The sequence below is a fragment of the Molothrus aeneus genome, chromosome 25, assembly GCF_037042795.1.
Source record: "Molothrus aeneus isolate 106 chromosome 25, BPBGC_Maene_1.0, whole genome shotgun sequence".
Classification (NCBI taxonomy): Eukaryota; Metazoa; Chordata; class Aves; order Passeriformes; family Icteridae; genus Molothrus; species Molothrus aeneus.
The window spans coordinates 633,962-650,275 of record NC_089670.1 but is presented as its reverse complement, the minus strand read 5'-3'; positions in this window follow the sequence as shown (position 1 = coordinate 650,275).

The following is a 16,314-nucleotide window of genomic DNA, read 5'->3' as shown; positions in this document are numbered from 1 at the left end:
GCGCTGTGGTTGGATGAGCCGGCGCGGAGTGATATCGCTGGTGCTGGGGTTGTAGCAACTGCGCATGTGTGGGGTGCGTCACTATGGCAACGTGGGGACAGCCCTGATGCCGGCGGGCGGGGGGGGGGGTGCGGGAGGCGGCGGAGCCGCGGGAACGGGGCTGCGGCTGTGGAACGGAACGCCGGGACGCCCGTGGTTGCAGGAGGCGGCGGAGCCGCGCCATCCAGCAGCTCTGAAGCGGGGGGCCGCGGTGCGGAAGGCGCGGCTCGGCCAGCCATGCAGCGGCGGAGCCGCGCCATCCAGCAGCTCTGAAGCGGGGAGCCGCGGTGCGGAAGGCGCGGCTCGGCCAGCCATGCAGCGGCGGCGGAGCGGCCCCTCTTCAGCGGGAGATGATCCCGGGGTGGCGGGAGGCGGGAGGAGCGGCGTGGAGGCGGCGGCAGTCTGCTGCGGGAGCGGGGGGGGCGGGGGCGGGCGGCATGGGCGGCGCTGACGGGAGGCGGGGCTGGAGCGGCCGCAGGCACGGCAGAGGCTGCGCTGGAGCGGCAGCAGGCACGGCAGAGGCTGCGGACACCGGGGGAGGCGCCGCGGCGCCGGCACGGGGGGGCTGTGCGGGCTGGGGCGCCCCGGTCCCAGCGCAAGCCGTGCCGTGCCGGAACCGGGGGATTGCGCCCAAACGCCGGCAGGGACAGGGTCTGCCGTGGGCGTTTGCCCTGCGGCGGGGCCCGTGGGCAGCTCGGGGTGCGCTGCGTGCTCTTGGAACGCCAGGGCGGGGGGGGCGGGCTCCCGCGGCAGCGCGCACAGGGGGCGCTGGGGGCGCAGCGCGGCCGCGCCAGGCGCGCTCGGCACCGCAGATCCGGGAGCCGCAGGGAATGGCAAAGACGCAGCAGCAGCGACGGGACTTGGGCCAGCACCGGCCCCGCTGTGTCGGCAAAGGGGGCGAGGGGGACGTGGGGGGCGGCAGGAGCGGCCGCACTCGCGGGTAATGGGGGGCAGAAGCGGCGGGACCCGCGGCGGCAGGAGGGGGCGGGGCCGCGCTGGCGCCGGTAGGCGGGCTAGGAGAGGCGGGATTAGGGGGCGGGGCCGCGGTAGCCGGGACAGCCGGGACCGACGGGATGGCAAAGGCGGGGATGGCGGGAGCGGTGGGAGGGGCCGCGAGGTCCGGAAGGGCGGCGGGACCGCGAGGGCGGGGGGCGGGGCGGCAGGGATCAGCGAGACTGCGGTACCGGAGCCGTGGGGTCCGATGGGCAGGTGGGGGGCGTGTCCCGTTGGAGACTCGCGGCAGCAGGGGGCGGAGTCGCGGGAGGAGCAGAGCTCGGCACGGCAGCAGCTGCGGGCGCCCCCTTGCGGCAAAGAGCTCAACCAGCGCCCAGCAAGCCAGGACCAGCACCACGGCAGCCAAATCTCGGAGGGAGATACTACTAAAGTGCTTTACAACACCTTTTGCGACATTCGCGCTTTACGACCCCTTTCACGACATTTGCGCTTTACGACAGTTTTGCGACAGTCGCGCTTTACGGCACCTTTTACGACAGTCGCGCTTTACGGCCCCTTTTGCGACAGTCGCACTTTACGGCCGCTTTTACGACAGTCGCGCTTTACGGCACCTTTTACGACAGTCGCGCTTTACGGCCCCTTTTGCGACAGTCGCACTTTACGGCCCCTTTTACGACAGTCGCGCTTTACGGCCGCTTTTACGACAGTCGCGCTTTACGGCCCCTTTTGCGACAGTCGCGCTTTACGGCCCCTTTTACGACAGTCGCGCTTTACGGCACCTTTTACGACAGTCGCGCTTTACGGCCCCTTTTGCGACAGTCGCGCTTTACGGCCCCTTTTGCGACAGTCGCGCTTTACGGCACCTTGTACGACAGTCGCGCCTTACGGCAGCTTTTACGACAGTCGCGCTTTACGACCCCTTTTGCGACAGTCGCGCTTTACGGCAGCTTTTACGACAGTCGCGCTTTACGGCCCCTTTTACGACAGTCGCGCTTTACGGCCCCTTTTACGACAGTCGCGCTTTACGGCAGATTTTACGACAGTCGCGCTTTGCGACAGCGTTTGCGACAGTCGCGCTTTACGGCACCTCTTACGACAGTCGCGCTTTACGGCAGCGTTTGCGACAGTCGCGCTTTACGGTCCCTTTTACGACAGTCGCGCTTTACGGCAGCTTTTACGACAGTCGCCCTCTAGGGCGCTACCTTAAATGGAACTTTTATGGTACTTTACAGGACTTTACGGGTTTTTTTTTGTTTTTCATTAATTTTTAATTTTATTTTTTTAAATTTATTTTTATTACATTTTATATTTTTATTTTTCTATTTTTAAAGCTTTTTATTTTATTTTATTAATTTTATTTTTTATTAAATATTTATTTTTCTATTTTTAAAGCTTTTTATTTTATTTTATTAATTTTATTTTTTATTAAATTTTTATTTTTAATTTTTCTATTTTTAAAGCTTTTTATTTTATTTTTTATTTTATATTTTATTAATTTTTAAAATTTTGCTATTTTTTAAGCTTTTTATTTTATTTTTAATTTTTTTTTACTTAATTCTATTTCTAATTTTTCTATTTTTAAAGCTTTTTATTTTAATTTTTTCATTTTATTTTTTATTTAATTTTTATTTTTAATTTTTTTAGTTCAATTTTTTTTATTTTATTTTTTATTTAATTTTTTAAATTTTCCTATTTTTAAAGTTTTTTATTTTATTTTATTAATATTATTTTTACTTAATTTTTATTTTTAATTTTCCTATTTTTAAAGCTTTATTTTGTTTTTTAAATTTTTTTTAAATTTAATTTTTAAAATTTTTCTATCTTTTAACTTTTTATTTTATTTTATGAATTTTTTTTTCCTTATTTTTAAAAATTTTTCTATTTTAAAGCTTTTTATTTTATTTTATTAATTTTATTTTTTATTAAATATTTATTTTTCTATTTTTAAAGCTTTTTATTTTATTTTATTAATTTTATTTTTTATTAAATTTTTATTTTTAATTTTTCTATTTTTAAAGCTTTTTATTTTATTTTTTATTTTATATTTTATTAATTTTTAAAATTTTGCTATTTTTAAGCTTTTTATTTTATTTTTTAATTTTTTTTACTTAATTCTGTTTCTAATTTTTCTATTTTTAAAGCTTTTTATTTTAATTTTTTCATTTTATTTTTTATTTCATTTTTATTTTTAATTTTTCTTTTTTAAATTTTTATTTTATTTTTAAATTTTTTTATTTAATTTTTTAAAGTTTTCTATTTTTCAAGCTTTTTATTTTATTAATTTTATTTTTACTTAATTTTTATTTTTAATTTTTCTATTTTTAAAGCTTTGTTTTGTTTTTTTATTTTTTACTTAATTTTTATTTTTAATTTTCCTGTTTTTAAATTTTTTTTTTATTTTTTTAATTTTATTTTTTATTTAATTTTTTAAATTTTTCTATTTTTAAAGCTTTTTATTTTATTTTATTAATTTTTTTACTTAATTTTTATTTTTAATTTTTCTGTTTTTAAAGATTTATTTTATTTTTTAATTTTAATTTTTACTTAATTTTTATTTTTAATTTTTCTATTTTAAATCTTTATTTTTTTAATTTATTTTTTTATTTAATTTTTTAAATTTCTCTTTTTTTAAGCTTTTTATTTTATTTTATTAATTTTATTTTATACTTAATTTTTATTTTCAATTTTTCTATTTTTAAAGCTTTATTTTATTTTTTAAGTTTAATTTTTACTTAATTTTTATTTTTAATTTTTATATTTTAAATCTTTATTTTATTTTTTAATTTTATTTTTTTAATTTTATTTTTTATTTAATTTTTAAAATTTTTCTATTTTTTAAGCTTTTTATTTTATTTTATTAATTTTATTTTTTACTTAATTCTTATTTTTAATTTTCCTATTTTTAAAGCTTTATTTTATTTTTTAATTTTTTTAAATTTTTCTATTTTTTTAAAGTTTTTATTTTATTTTTTTAATTTTATTTTTTATTTTATTTTTTAAATTCTTCTATTTTTTTAAAGTTTTTATTTTATTTTTTTAATTTTATTTTTTACCTTAGTTTTATTTTTAGATTTTCTATTTTTAAGGCTTCTGGGCCCCTCAGTTTAGGAGGGACGTTGAGATGCCTGAGCGTGTCCAAAGGAGAGCTACGAGGCTGCTGAGGGCTTGGAACACAAGCCCTATGAAGAACGACTGAGGGAGCTGGGGTTGTTCAGCCTGGAGAAAAGGAGACTCAGAGGTGACCTGATCACTCTCTTCAGCGTCCTGAAGGGAGACTGTGGTGAGCTGGGGCTCGGTCTCTTTCTCCAGGCAACAACAGACAGAACAAGAGGACACAGTCTCAAGCTGTGCCAAGGGAGATACAGGCTGGAATTAAGGAGGAAGTTTTTCACAGAAAGAGTGGTCAAATACTGGAATCATCTACGCAGGGAGGTGGTGGAGTCACCATCCCTTGATGTGTTTAAAAAAAGACTGGATGTGGCACTTGGTGCCATGATCTAGTTGAGGTGTTAGAACATGGGTTGGACTCGATGATCTTGAAGATCTCTTCCAACCTAGAAATTCTGTGATTCTGTGAAATAAGAGTGGAAAAGCCTCGGGCTGTTTCTGGGTGGTTTTTGGGGATTGTAGCAGTGCTGGCAGCACAAGGGCTGCTGCAGGCCCCAAGGAGCTGATCCCAGTGTTGTGCTCCCTGGATGTGTCTGCAAGGGAGCTCTGGCACTGCTGGGGGCTGCAGGGCTCAGCCGCAGTGGGCTCAGTGCAGGGGGATCCTGCAGGAAGCAGGAGCTGGTGAGCTCCTGGCGCTGTCCCCAGGCCTGGTGGCACAGCAGCAGCATCACCTGGGGTTCAGTCTGCCAGGGAAGGGGCCAGAGCTCCTGGGGGCTCCGAGGAGAGGGGTCAGGTGTGTCTGCTGGACTCCTCCAGCCCTGCTGGGACCCCTCCTGTGCCCTGGCTCTGCTCCCAGCTCTGCTGGCTGCTGGCCACCTTCTGCTCCATTGCTGGGGATGGCTTAGCCTGGGCCCAGGCCTGAGCACTGAGGTCCCCAAAGGGTTTTCTCTCTGCCTTTGCCTCCCCAGGCAGGTCTGAGATGAGTTCTCTGCAGTGGGGCTGGAATTTGGCAGGGGGTTGTTCTTGTTCAGGGCTTTGAACCAGCGCCTTGTCCTGTCAAACGCTGCTCATTGGCATCCCTGGCCAATTCCGTGCCATGGATCCATGCCAGGACACAAATCCCTCTGGGTTCAGCTGGCCCGCCAGCAGCCCTGGAGAAGAGAATTCCCATCCCATCCAGAAAACTCCAGAGACTCCCAATCCTGATGAAGGTTCTGGCCTCTGATGCTTTCTGGAAATGAGAGAATTCCAGGGCTCTTTGGGGTGGTTTCTGTACATTTGTGTAGCCTCAGCAAATCTGTGTAAAGTCTGTGCTGATCTGTAAAATACTGTGCAGAGAACTTTTAAAGTAATTGTAAAATATTAAAAGTTGATTTATTTCCAGTACAGGAGCAGTATTTGGGCCAAGGAATTCCTGGGTGGGTGGGAGGCACAGGAGGAGGCTCCAAAACTCCCCAGAGGAGCTGACCTGGGAGCAGGAAAAGGCTGAGAGTCATTGGCAGAGACAATTCCAGGACCCACCACAGCACCAGGATTTTTCCTTCAGGTGCTCCAAAGTGTCCTGGGGTTAACCTGCAGGTAGAACCTGCACAGTCTTTATCAGTTAAATGGTGTTTTCCACCCTCACAGGACAGCCTGAGGTGCTGCCCGGACTTGAACACTCCATGGTTTATTATTAACATCTTTTTATCCCCTTAGTATGATTTTTTTCAAGACAAAAAAAACCAAAAAAAACAAAAAAAAAAAAAAAAAAAAAGAGAGAGAAGTATTGGAGATGACTCAGTTTAGAGAAATGAAAAAGGCAACTTCAATGCCACCACACTGCCAGCTTGGCTTTCCCTCTCCCCAGATTCCCTCATCTTCTATATTTGCTGGAGCTGGACTAGAAATAGAACTGGGCTGAAGGCCAGGGTAGAAAATAGAGCCACAGCATCAGAAGTGTTTGGTTTGTGACCTGTTCCCTTCCAAGTGTATGGAAATCCCCTGGGGCTGGGGCTGGGATTGGGGCTGGGACTGGGGCTGGGATTGGTCCTGGGGCTGGGATTGGGGCTGGAATTGGGGCTGGGGATGGGATTGGGGCTGGGATTGGGGCTGGGGATGGGATTGGGGCTGGAATTGGGGCTGGGGATGGGATTGGGGCTGGAGGAATAGCCCTGGCCCTCCTGGCCCTGCTTGCTGCCCCCCTGGCACAGCCCCAGCTGCTCTGGGCACCCTGTGCCAGGGCCTGCCCACCCTGCCAGGGAACAATCCCTGATTCCCAAGATCCCATCCAGCCCTGCCCTCTGGCAGTGGGAGCCATTCCCTGTGTCTGTCCCTCCTTCCCTTGTCCCCAGTCCCTCTGCAGCTCTCCTGGAGCCCCTTCAGGCCCTGGCAGGGGCTCTGAGCTCTCCCTGGAGCTTCTCCTCTCCAGGTGAGCACCCCCAGGTGTCCCAGGCTGGTTCCAGAGGGGCTCCTTCCCTCGGGGTATCAGGAGATCCCTTGAGGAGACAGAGTTTTTCCATGTGAGGAAGATTCCAGCTGCTTCACAACCTCCCTGCACCCCACCCATGCACTGAAGTGACCAGGTAGGGCTCCAAAATAGCTGTAAATCCCAGAGCACAGCCCCAGCCCACAGGGACAAAGGGCTGCTTTGTCCCTCGACTGCCACACAAGAGGTTCTTTCTCTGCCTCAGTTTGGTTCTTCCCTTTTTCCCCCAGTCCTTTGACTGAAGGCTTTGTGTGAGCAGGGTCACACCTGGCTCTTCCTCTCTCTGTGGCTGGGAGCTGACGTTATCTGGGGGAATTTGGCAGTTCCATGTGCTGCTCGGAGGGTTTCTGTCTGCTGTGTTTTGGTGTTTAATGACATCAGAAAATGTGGGGAACCAAGCTCTTGGTGCCCCTTCCACGGGCTGCCACGAGGATGGGGCCCCACAGCAGGAGGAGGGTTCAGGGTACTCTCACAGAGATGGAAAGGCAGGAGGGGAAGGGCTGGGGTGAGGATGAAGGGTCCCAGCAGGACCCTTCAGTGCACTGGATTTTTGGGTTTGGTGGCAATGAGCAGGTGCTGGGTGTGTGCTGTGGGCAGTGGCTGAGGAGCTCTCTGGCCTCCCCATTCTCTGTGCAGGGGGACAGAGCCCAGTTCTGGGGTCAAATAGGGGATGGTGAAGGTTTGGGGCCTGCAGTGCCCAGTGGGGAGGGGAGGAGTGCAAATCCCTGGGAACAAGGGAGGGATGCAGCAAAGCCAGAGCTCAGCCCCCTCCTTCTGTCCTGTGCAAAGTGTGGGGCCAGCCCAGCCCTGCCCGAGCCTCTTCCCTCTGGAATTTGCATGGCAAGCAGGGGACAGAAGCAGCTCCTGAGCCTCTTCCCTCTGGAATTTGCATGGCAAATGGGACAGAGGCAGCTCCTGCCCCTGTCACAGCTCCTGCATGCTGGGAAACTCCTGCTGAGGAGGGACAGACAGAGGTGGCATCAGGACAGGGGGACAGGCACGGGACAATGCTCTACTGACCCCAGACCTTCCCCTGGGCTCTTGAAGGTGCTAACTGTGACCCTGGCAGGGACACAGAGTCCCGTGTGTGACCCCAGCAGGGACAAACAGCGTCCCACGTGTGTGACCGTGGCAGGGACAGACAGCATCCGTGTGTGACCCCGGCAGGGATGGGCAGCGTCCGTGTGTGACCCAGGGACAAACAGCATCCCGTGTGTGCCCAGGCCGTGCCCACCTGCCCGATGGCCGCGTGTCCATGTCCCTGGTGCACGGCAGGGCAGGGGAACGAGGGTGTTCCCACCGCTGCTGCTGCTCTCGGAGCCGTCCTGCTCTCCCTCGGGGCGGCTCAGGGCGGGGCTGGGGAAGGGATGCAGGGTTTGGCACCAGCGCAGCGAGAGGAGCTGGCCCGAGGGACGCCGACAGCCCTCGCTGCCTCCTCCTGCCTTTCTGTCCGCTCTGGAAGGAAGGAGGTTGTTTTTAAACCTGGGCCCCAGGTACAGAGTGGTACCTAAGGCTTTTCCTCGTGCAAAAGGAATGGGAAGTGATGCAGAGTCAGCTGCAGTTCCCACACTCCCTCCAGAAGGATTTTCTTGCCCAAACCACTCCTCCAGCAAAGCTGGGTACCTCAAACCCTGCTCTGGGTACAGCTGGGGGCTCATCCTGCCCTGCCCCACATCCCACGGGGAGCAGCGCTCCTCTCCGTGTTCGGGCCGGGTCTGCCGTGTCCCCTCAGCCCCGCCGTGTCCCTGCCGTGTCCTCAGAGCCCTGCTGTGTCCCTGCCGTGTCCCCTCAGCCCTGCCGTGTCCCGGGTGCCGTGTCCCGGGTGCCAGCCCTGGGCTGTGCCAGCCTGCAAACAGATCTCGCTGTGCAGGCACCGCCAGGGCGCCGCCGGAGCCCGCAGCCCTGGGCAGCCTCACCTGGGCCCGGGGCTCAGCCCCGCTCTGCTGCCACTGGGTCACATTGCGGTGACAATGACACCGTGCTGAGCACAGACCCGCTCCAGGCTGGGCCGGGGCAGTCAGGCTGCTCCAGGAGGGGCGGGCCCTGCCCAGGCTGCGGCCCGAGCTGGCAGCGGGCTCTGAGCAAAAGCAGATGTGGGAGATGCTGCGGGCGGGAGGCGCTGCCAGGGGCACAAACACCGTGCCTGGAACGGGGAGTCCTTGGAGGGACTGCTGGTGTCCCGGGGCGACGCTGTTTGTTGGGAGCTGTGAGCATCCAGGCTTTCCCTTCCCTGCCTCCCTGCGCGGCAGCAGCGCCGGGACTGTCCCTGTCTGGGACGGCTGGCAGCACAGCAGGGGCTGTGCCAGGCCCGGGGCCGCTGCCAGGGGCGGTGCCAGGCTCTCAGACTCATCCCCGAGCAGCCCGACCGGCTTAGAGGGGACCGCGCCCAGGGCAGGGCTGAGCCCGGGGAGCGCCGGGGGAGCGAGCGGCGCACGGGGACAGCTCTGTCACCGCGGGACCGCTCCGCCAAAGAGGAAGTTGTCTCGAAAGAACTCGGCGCTTCCCCTTCTGCCCCCCACGCTTTGAAGCGGCTGCCGAGCCCGGGAGCCGCCGGGGCTCCGCCGCCACCCGCGCCCCCTGCCCGGTGTCCCCCGCGGGACCCCGCTGTGCCCCCCGCGCCAGCCCGAGGGGGGACTGCGGCTCCCTGCGCCCCCCGAGCCCGGCCTGACGAAGGTAAGAGCCCCGGAGGGCGCGGTGCCCCGGCTCCGGCCGTGGGGAACGCTGTGGCTCAGCCTCCGCCATGCCCCGCTGCGCTCGGGGCTGCTCTGGCACTGCCGAAGGCTTTGTCTGGGGACTGGCACCAGCGCTGGGTGTTTGGGACTGGCAGCACCACTGGGTGTTTGGGACTGGCAGCACCACTGGGTGTTTGGGACTGGCACCAGCGCTGGGTGTTTGGGACTGGCACCAGTGCTGGGTGTTTGGGACTGGCACCAGCGCTGGGTGTTTGGGGACTGGCACCAGTGCTGGGTGTTTGGGACTGGCACCAGCGCTGGGTGTTTGGGACTGGCACCAGTGCTGGGTGCCAGGGCTGACAGAGCCTGGAGGGCAAGGCTGGGGCAGAGCCATTCCTTTCCTCGGGAAGGACGAGGGGAGGGAGCCGCGGTGCTGCGGGAGATGAGGGCGGTGCTGCTGGAGGAACAGGAGTGCCAGCTGCCCTGCCAGCCGGTGGCATCCTGCCGGGCACGGGCTGGCCCTGGAGCCAGCGGGTTTGGTTTGGGGCCGCTGCTCCGGCCCCGGGACAGCCCCGCACGGCCCGGCTGGGTGTGTGTGTGTGTGCATGAGTGTGTGAGTGTGTGAGTGTGTGAGTGTGTCAGTGTGTGTGTGAGTGTGTCAGTGTGTCACTGAGTGTGTCAGTGTGTCAGTGTGTCAGTGAGTGTGTCAGTGTGTCACTGAGTGTGTCAGTGTGTCAGTGTGTGAGTGTGTCAGTGTGTCAGTGAGTGTGTCAGTGTGTCAGTGAGTGTGTGAGCTCCGCCCCATGCCGGGGCTGCTGCGGCGCCAGTCCGCGCTGCTCAGCTTTGTTGTGTTCTGCAGCCAGGGACAGTCACCTGCCCAGTGCCACCCCCGGGCTCCTGTGCCCGCTGCCCGTGCCCGGGGGCTGTACCGGCGGTGCTGGCACGGCCGGGGTGATGCCCATGCTGGCACTGGCTGCGTGTGCAGTCCCGTGGCTGCCCTGGCCTTGGCCCGGCGCCTCGGCTGTCCCCTGGGGCCGAGCAGCGGTGACAGGGCAATAAAGAGCGATGGCAGAGGCGATAACGAGCAGAGAGCGCGGCCCCGTGCAGAAAGGAAGCAAAAATCTGCAGGCTCGGGCCGAGCTGCGAACAAACTCACGGGAGCCAACTGCAGGACGCAGGGCTTTGTGCTCCTGCCCTGAGTGCTCCCCTCGGCGTCCCCGGGCTGCTCAGAGCCAGCTCCCCATCACCATTCACCTGCTCGGGATGCTGCTCCCTCCCTCGGGAGCTCTGCAGGCAGGGAGATGCTCAGGGTCTGTGCTCCCCAGGGTGCCAAGAGAGCCCCCCGGGCCGGGCACACGGGGCTGGGTGCCACACACAGCGTGAGGGGTCACTCTGGTCACCCTCCTCCTGCCACCCCAGGTGGTTCCTCCATGCCCTCCCCAGGTCACCCCCACCGTGGTCACCTGAGGGCAGCTGCCAGCAGGGGCTGGGCAATGGAGAGGGCAGTGCTGTGACCCTGCACGGAGCCGGGCCCTGGGGCACGGCACAGAGATGTGTCCCAGTGCTGGTGACAGTCCTGTCCAAGGGAGGGAATGGCTCTGGAGGGAGGCAGGGACCAGCTGTGCCACCCACAGCCCCTCCCAGCTGGGCTGCGTTGGGTACCCTGAGTCCTCCCTGCTCTTATTCCCCCTCAGGTGCTTGCCTGGGCTGTTTGTGAGCACAGTCCTGGCAGTGGCTCTCAGATCACACCTATTTTTTCCCTGTGATTGTTTTTCCAAAGTCGACTCCAGGGATGGAAAGAGATGCTAAATCTAAAAAGCTGCTGTTTCCGGAAAACTCTTTCCTTTCCTTAGGAAGAATGAAATGTGACGTTGGCAAGGAAGTCTCCAAACAGTCGGTGGTGTCCAGGAAGCTGCTGGACTTCCACAGCTCCAGCAAAGGCTGGGGGCTCTGCAGAGCTGGGGCTGATGGGCGCTCGCTGCAGGGCCAGTGAAGGTGTTTCACCCCTGAACTGGCCCCGGGGGCCGTGCGTGCTCCCCCCTGCACAGGCAGGACACCCCTGGCAGGGCTCAGCCTTCCCCCAGCAGCCAGCAGGCAAATGGAGCCTCAAGGAGATGCTGGAAAGCCGAGTCTGGGCTCCAGATTCTCTTCCTTGGCAGTGAGAGCCACAGGGAGAGCATCTGCCTCCATCTCCAAGCTGGTGGGAGCAGAGCCCTGCCAGGGCTGCAGTTAAATCTGGAAATGAGAGCACAAGGGGCTCAGGCTGGGCCCCAGTGCCCCAGTGTGGCACTGCCAGCTCTCCTGCAGGTCTGTCCACTCCAGCAGAGAGCCCAAAGGGGCCAGGAAGGGGCCAGGGCATCTTTCTGTGGGGTTTGGGTCTCATAGCCAAAGTTTTGCCCAGTTCTTGTTTGAACTGGGAGCAGCTGAGGGAAGGGAGAGGAGCAGCCCCTGCCCTGGCTGTTTATCCTTGGTCAGGGGAGCCTGGAGCTGCTGCTGCCTGCAGAGCCAGGGGACTGGAGGAGGGAGAGCTGCCTTGTCCTGCTCTCCTAGCTGGCAGTGCAGCTGGGCTGGGGCTTGGCTGCACGGACAGACAGACAGGCTTTGAGAGGAGGGGACAAACGGGACACAGCATCAGCCTCTGCCGGGGTCCCCTGCAGCTCCAGGGCTGAGAGTGTGAGGGGTGTGAGGAATGTAAGGGGTTAAGGGACAAGGGCTGTAGGGGATTAAGGGACCAGGGATGCTGCAGGAGCCGTTTCTCAGCGTTCAGGAGCTGCCAGCTGCAGTTTGGGGCAGTCCAGAGGATGCAATGTCAGATTCCCAGCACGGCTTGGGGGACACGGCCCTTCAGCTGCCACATCCCCTCCTGCTCCCATCCCATCCCCATCCCATCCCCATCCCATCCCATCCCATCCCATCCCATCCCATCCCATCCCCATCCCATCCCATCCCATCCCATCCCCATCCCATCCCATCCCATCCCATCCCCATCCCCATCCCCATCCCATCCCATCCCATCCCATCCCATCCCATCCCATCCCATCCCCATCCCCATCCCCATCCCATCCCATCCCATCCCATCCCATCCCATCCCCATCCCATCCCATCCCATCCCATCCCCATCCCATCCCATCCCATCCCATCCCCATCCCCATCCCCATCCCATCCCATCCCATCCCATCCCATCCCATCCCATCCCATCCCATCCCATCCCATCCCCATCACCATCCCCATCCCATCCCCATCCCATCCCATCCCATCCCATCCCATCCCGTCCCATCCCATCCCACCCCGTTCCAGCCGTGCCGGCTCCCGCAGTCAGCCCGGCCTGGGCGGGTACCGGGGGCCGTGCCAGGCTCTGCCGCCGCTCTCAGCGCCCCAGCCTCGCCGCAGGAGCGCGGGAGGGCGGCACGGGGGGCGGGCCGGGGCTGTCCCCAGGCCAGCTGCCGTGCCGTGACGCCACCGAGCCCATGTGGGTCCGTCCGGTCGGGCTGAGCGCTGCCCGCGGCTCCCGCAGGACGCGCCGGCGCTGGAGCCGCTGCCGATGGAACCGGTGCGATCCCCCCGGGCTGGGGCAGAGCCGCTCCCGCTGCCGATGGTACCGGCGCGATCCCCCCTTGCTGGGGCCGGGGCGGGGCGGAGGGCTGAGCTGGGCCGGGAGGGGGCTGAGCTGGGCTCAGAAGGGGCTGAGCTGGGCTCAGAAGGGGCTGAGCTGGGCTAGGAGAGGGCTGTGGTGGGGTGGCAGAGCCGCTCTGTGCCCGTGCGAGGCGCGGCTTTCTCTGTCCCTGCCCCGGAGCTGACAAACAGCCCCGGGGTAAAAGCTCGGCGTGCCCGGGCGGTGAGTTTGTAACCAAACACGGGCTGCAGGAGGCGTGGGGAGGCGCCTTGGGAGCGGATAAAGAGAACGGGAGAGAGCTCGGGGATGTGCTCCGCGTCCTGCTGGGGCTGCGCTGGCCCCGGGCAGCGGGACAGGGACAGCCCGGCTCCAGGTTTGGCATTTGGGGTGTGCCGGGAGCAGGGAGAGGATCCCGGACATGCTGGAGCTTCCCAGGGGAGCCTCGTTACTGCCAGCCCAGCTCTCACCAACCAGGGTTTGGGGTTGGGGTTTCTTCCGTGGCTATTTCTGCCTCTCTTCAGCTATTTCTGTGCCTCTCTATTTCTGTGTTTCACCTGGCCGGGGGTGGTTGGCGTTCAGTGATTTCCGAGTGCTCATAGCCGGTGACACAGAGCAGGAGGGGTTTGGGGAGCCAGCCCCACACCTCCAGGGGCAGCCTGAGGCCCCACGGTGGGGCTGCAGTGACGCCCCTGCATGGGCACGTCCCCATCCCTCAGGGCGATTCCAGTCCCACCCCGAGGGCTCCCCAAGGCTGAGCTCCAGCCCCTGCCATGGCTGGAGATGCCCCTTTGTGGGGTCGGGGCTGTGCTCTCCTGCAGGATGAGCCCAGGGCTGGGTGGATGTGGATCCTCCTCCCTGGAGGACACGGAGCAGCCCGGCCTGGGCTCTGTGCGGGGACCGATGGCCCCGCAGGGACAGTGACCTGCTGGCTGTCCCTGCTGCTGCCCAGGACCCCCCCGACACACCCAAAGGCCACCAGGGCGGTGTTTGAGCTGTGGAACCCAGCTGGTGACAGCGCCTTTGGTGCTCGTGATCTGCCCAAGAGAAGGGAGAGGGAACCGGGGGGGTGTCCCCAACACTCGGGATGATGTCCCCAGCATTCAGGGTGGTGTCCCCAGCACTGGGGGGTGGTGTCCCCAGTGCTCGAGATGGTGTCCCCAGCATTCAGGGTGGTGTCCCCAGCATTCAGTGTGGTGTCCTCAGTGTTCCCCCCTGCCTGTAAGGATTAGGGAAGGGACAACCCTGGAGGGAGGTGACAATTTCCTTGTGCACACCTGGACCCGAGCTGGGGATCCCTGCTTAGGAGGAAGGAGCTTCAGTGGGATGAGCAGGGGGAGGATGGAAAGGAGCAGAGGCTGGAGGATCCCAGAATGGGACAGAGCCTCCCCTGGGATTAGCGGGGCTGAGATGGGGCACTGGTACAAACAGCTCTGACCCTGGGCCCCCGGGCTGCTGCCCTGCAGAGAAGGGGCTGAGGAGGCTTTGGGGGGTGCTCAGCACCCCGTGCTCAGCCAGGTCCCGCTCTTGCTGTCTCCTGCAGTTTGGAGCAGGAGGGTTCCCTTTAACCCTGCATTTCCCTTTAACCCGTGAATTTATCTGCCAGGGTCCAGGGAGAGCTGCACTTTCGCTGCCAAGTCCTGCATTTTTAAGAACAGAGCCACGTGTTCCCCAAAACTGCCCCAAACTCTTGGGGAAGGCAGTTTTGGTGTCATTTTGGATTTTTGTCCTATGAATCTCAGAATTATTGAAACCTGAAGGGAGAATTGTGACGACTCTTCTTGCCCGTCCTTTTTCATTTTTTTCCCTGCAAAAGGAATAAAATCCAGCTGATGCCACGGGTATTTTAGGAATTGCAGGGAGGAAGCAGAGATTTGCTGCTCTGCAAAGAAGTGGGATGAATGCAGAGAAGGCTCTGCTCTTGCTGAGCTGGCAGACAGCAAAACACCCAGGGATGGGATGAGCTGTGCCTCGTGCCTGCTGCAGGGGATGAGGGGGACAGAGGGCACAGAGCCCTCCTGGGGTGGGCCAGGGAACCTTCCCAGCCTTCCTGGAGCACGGAGGGGCTCCAGGGAAAGGGGCTGAGTCCAGCAGGGGCTGGGACCAGCGCAGGGTCCGTCCCCAGAAATGGGGGCAGCTCCTGTTGCTGGGGTCAGGGATCCTCTCAGGGGGGTTTGGCACACAGAGGGGCTGCCTGCAGCGGGGCTCTGCTGCCCAGCACCATTCCTGTGGGCTGGCATCATCCCTGCTGCCCTGCTGGGCCTGGGATGGGCACAGCAGGGCTGAGGGGCAGTGCCCCCACCCTGGGGAGCACAGCAGGCAGAGAACATTCCCAGGGAAAAGGGGGAATTTCTGCTCGTTTGGGTTCCTGTGCTGCTCAGAAACATTCCCATGTAAAAAGGAGAATTTCTGCTCATTTGGGTTCCTGTGCTGCTCAGAAACATTCCCAGGGAAAAAGGGAATTTCTGCTCGTTTGGGTTCCTGTGCTGCTCAGAAACATTCCCATGTAAAAGGGGGAATTTCTGCTCATTTGGGTTCCTGTGCTGCTCAGAAACATTCCCATGAAAAAGGGGGAATTTCTGCTCATTTGGGTTCCTGTGCTGGTAAGAAACATTCCCATGAAAAAGGGGGAATTTCTGTTCATTTGGGTTCCTGTGCTGCTCAGAAACATTCCCAGGGAAAAGGGGAATTTCTGCTCATTTGGGTTCCTGTGCTGGTCAGGAACATCCCCATGAAAAGGGGGAAGTTCTGCTCCTTTGGGTTCCTGTGCTGCTCCTGGCCAGGGGGAAGCAGTGGCTGGAGCTGGCAGGACCCTGCCTGACCCCAGTGTTCCTCAGAGCCTCTTCCTGTGCCTGTCCTCTCATCCCCCTCTCCCACGACTCCTGCCTGTCCCCCTGGGCAGCGTGACTGTTCTGAGCCTGCTGGGGACCTGTTCTGTCTCTTTATGTTGGATTTTCCCGGGAGACCCAAGCACTGGGAGCAAGCCGTGCCCTGTGGGCTCAGCCTCAGCGGCTCTTTGCTAAATTTGGAAGCTGTGGGAGGCCGGCAGCGCCCGCCCCCGCAGCGCCAGGAGGATGCGGATGTGGGGAGCCACCAACACCTTCGGCCGCACTCAGCGAGCGGCTGCTTCCTCCGGCAGCGAGCGCCGAGAGGAGCCGGGGCAGCGAGGGGGTGTCCGGGCTCCGGAGGCTCCGGGGGGCTCCCAGCTCCGGGGTCTGACGAGCTCCGGGGGTGTCCAAGCTCCGGGGTCTCCGAGCTCCGGGGGTGTCCAAGCTCCGGGGTGTCCGGGCTCCGGGGGTGTGCGAGCTCCGGGGTCTCCGAGCTCCGGGGGTGTCCGAGCTCCGGGGTCTCACAGCTCTGGGGGTCTCACAGCTCTGGGGGTCTCACAGCTCCAGGGGCTCACAGCTCCGGGGGCTCACAGCTCCGGGGGTCTCACAGCTCCGGGGGTCTCACAGCTCCGGGGG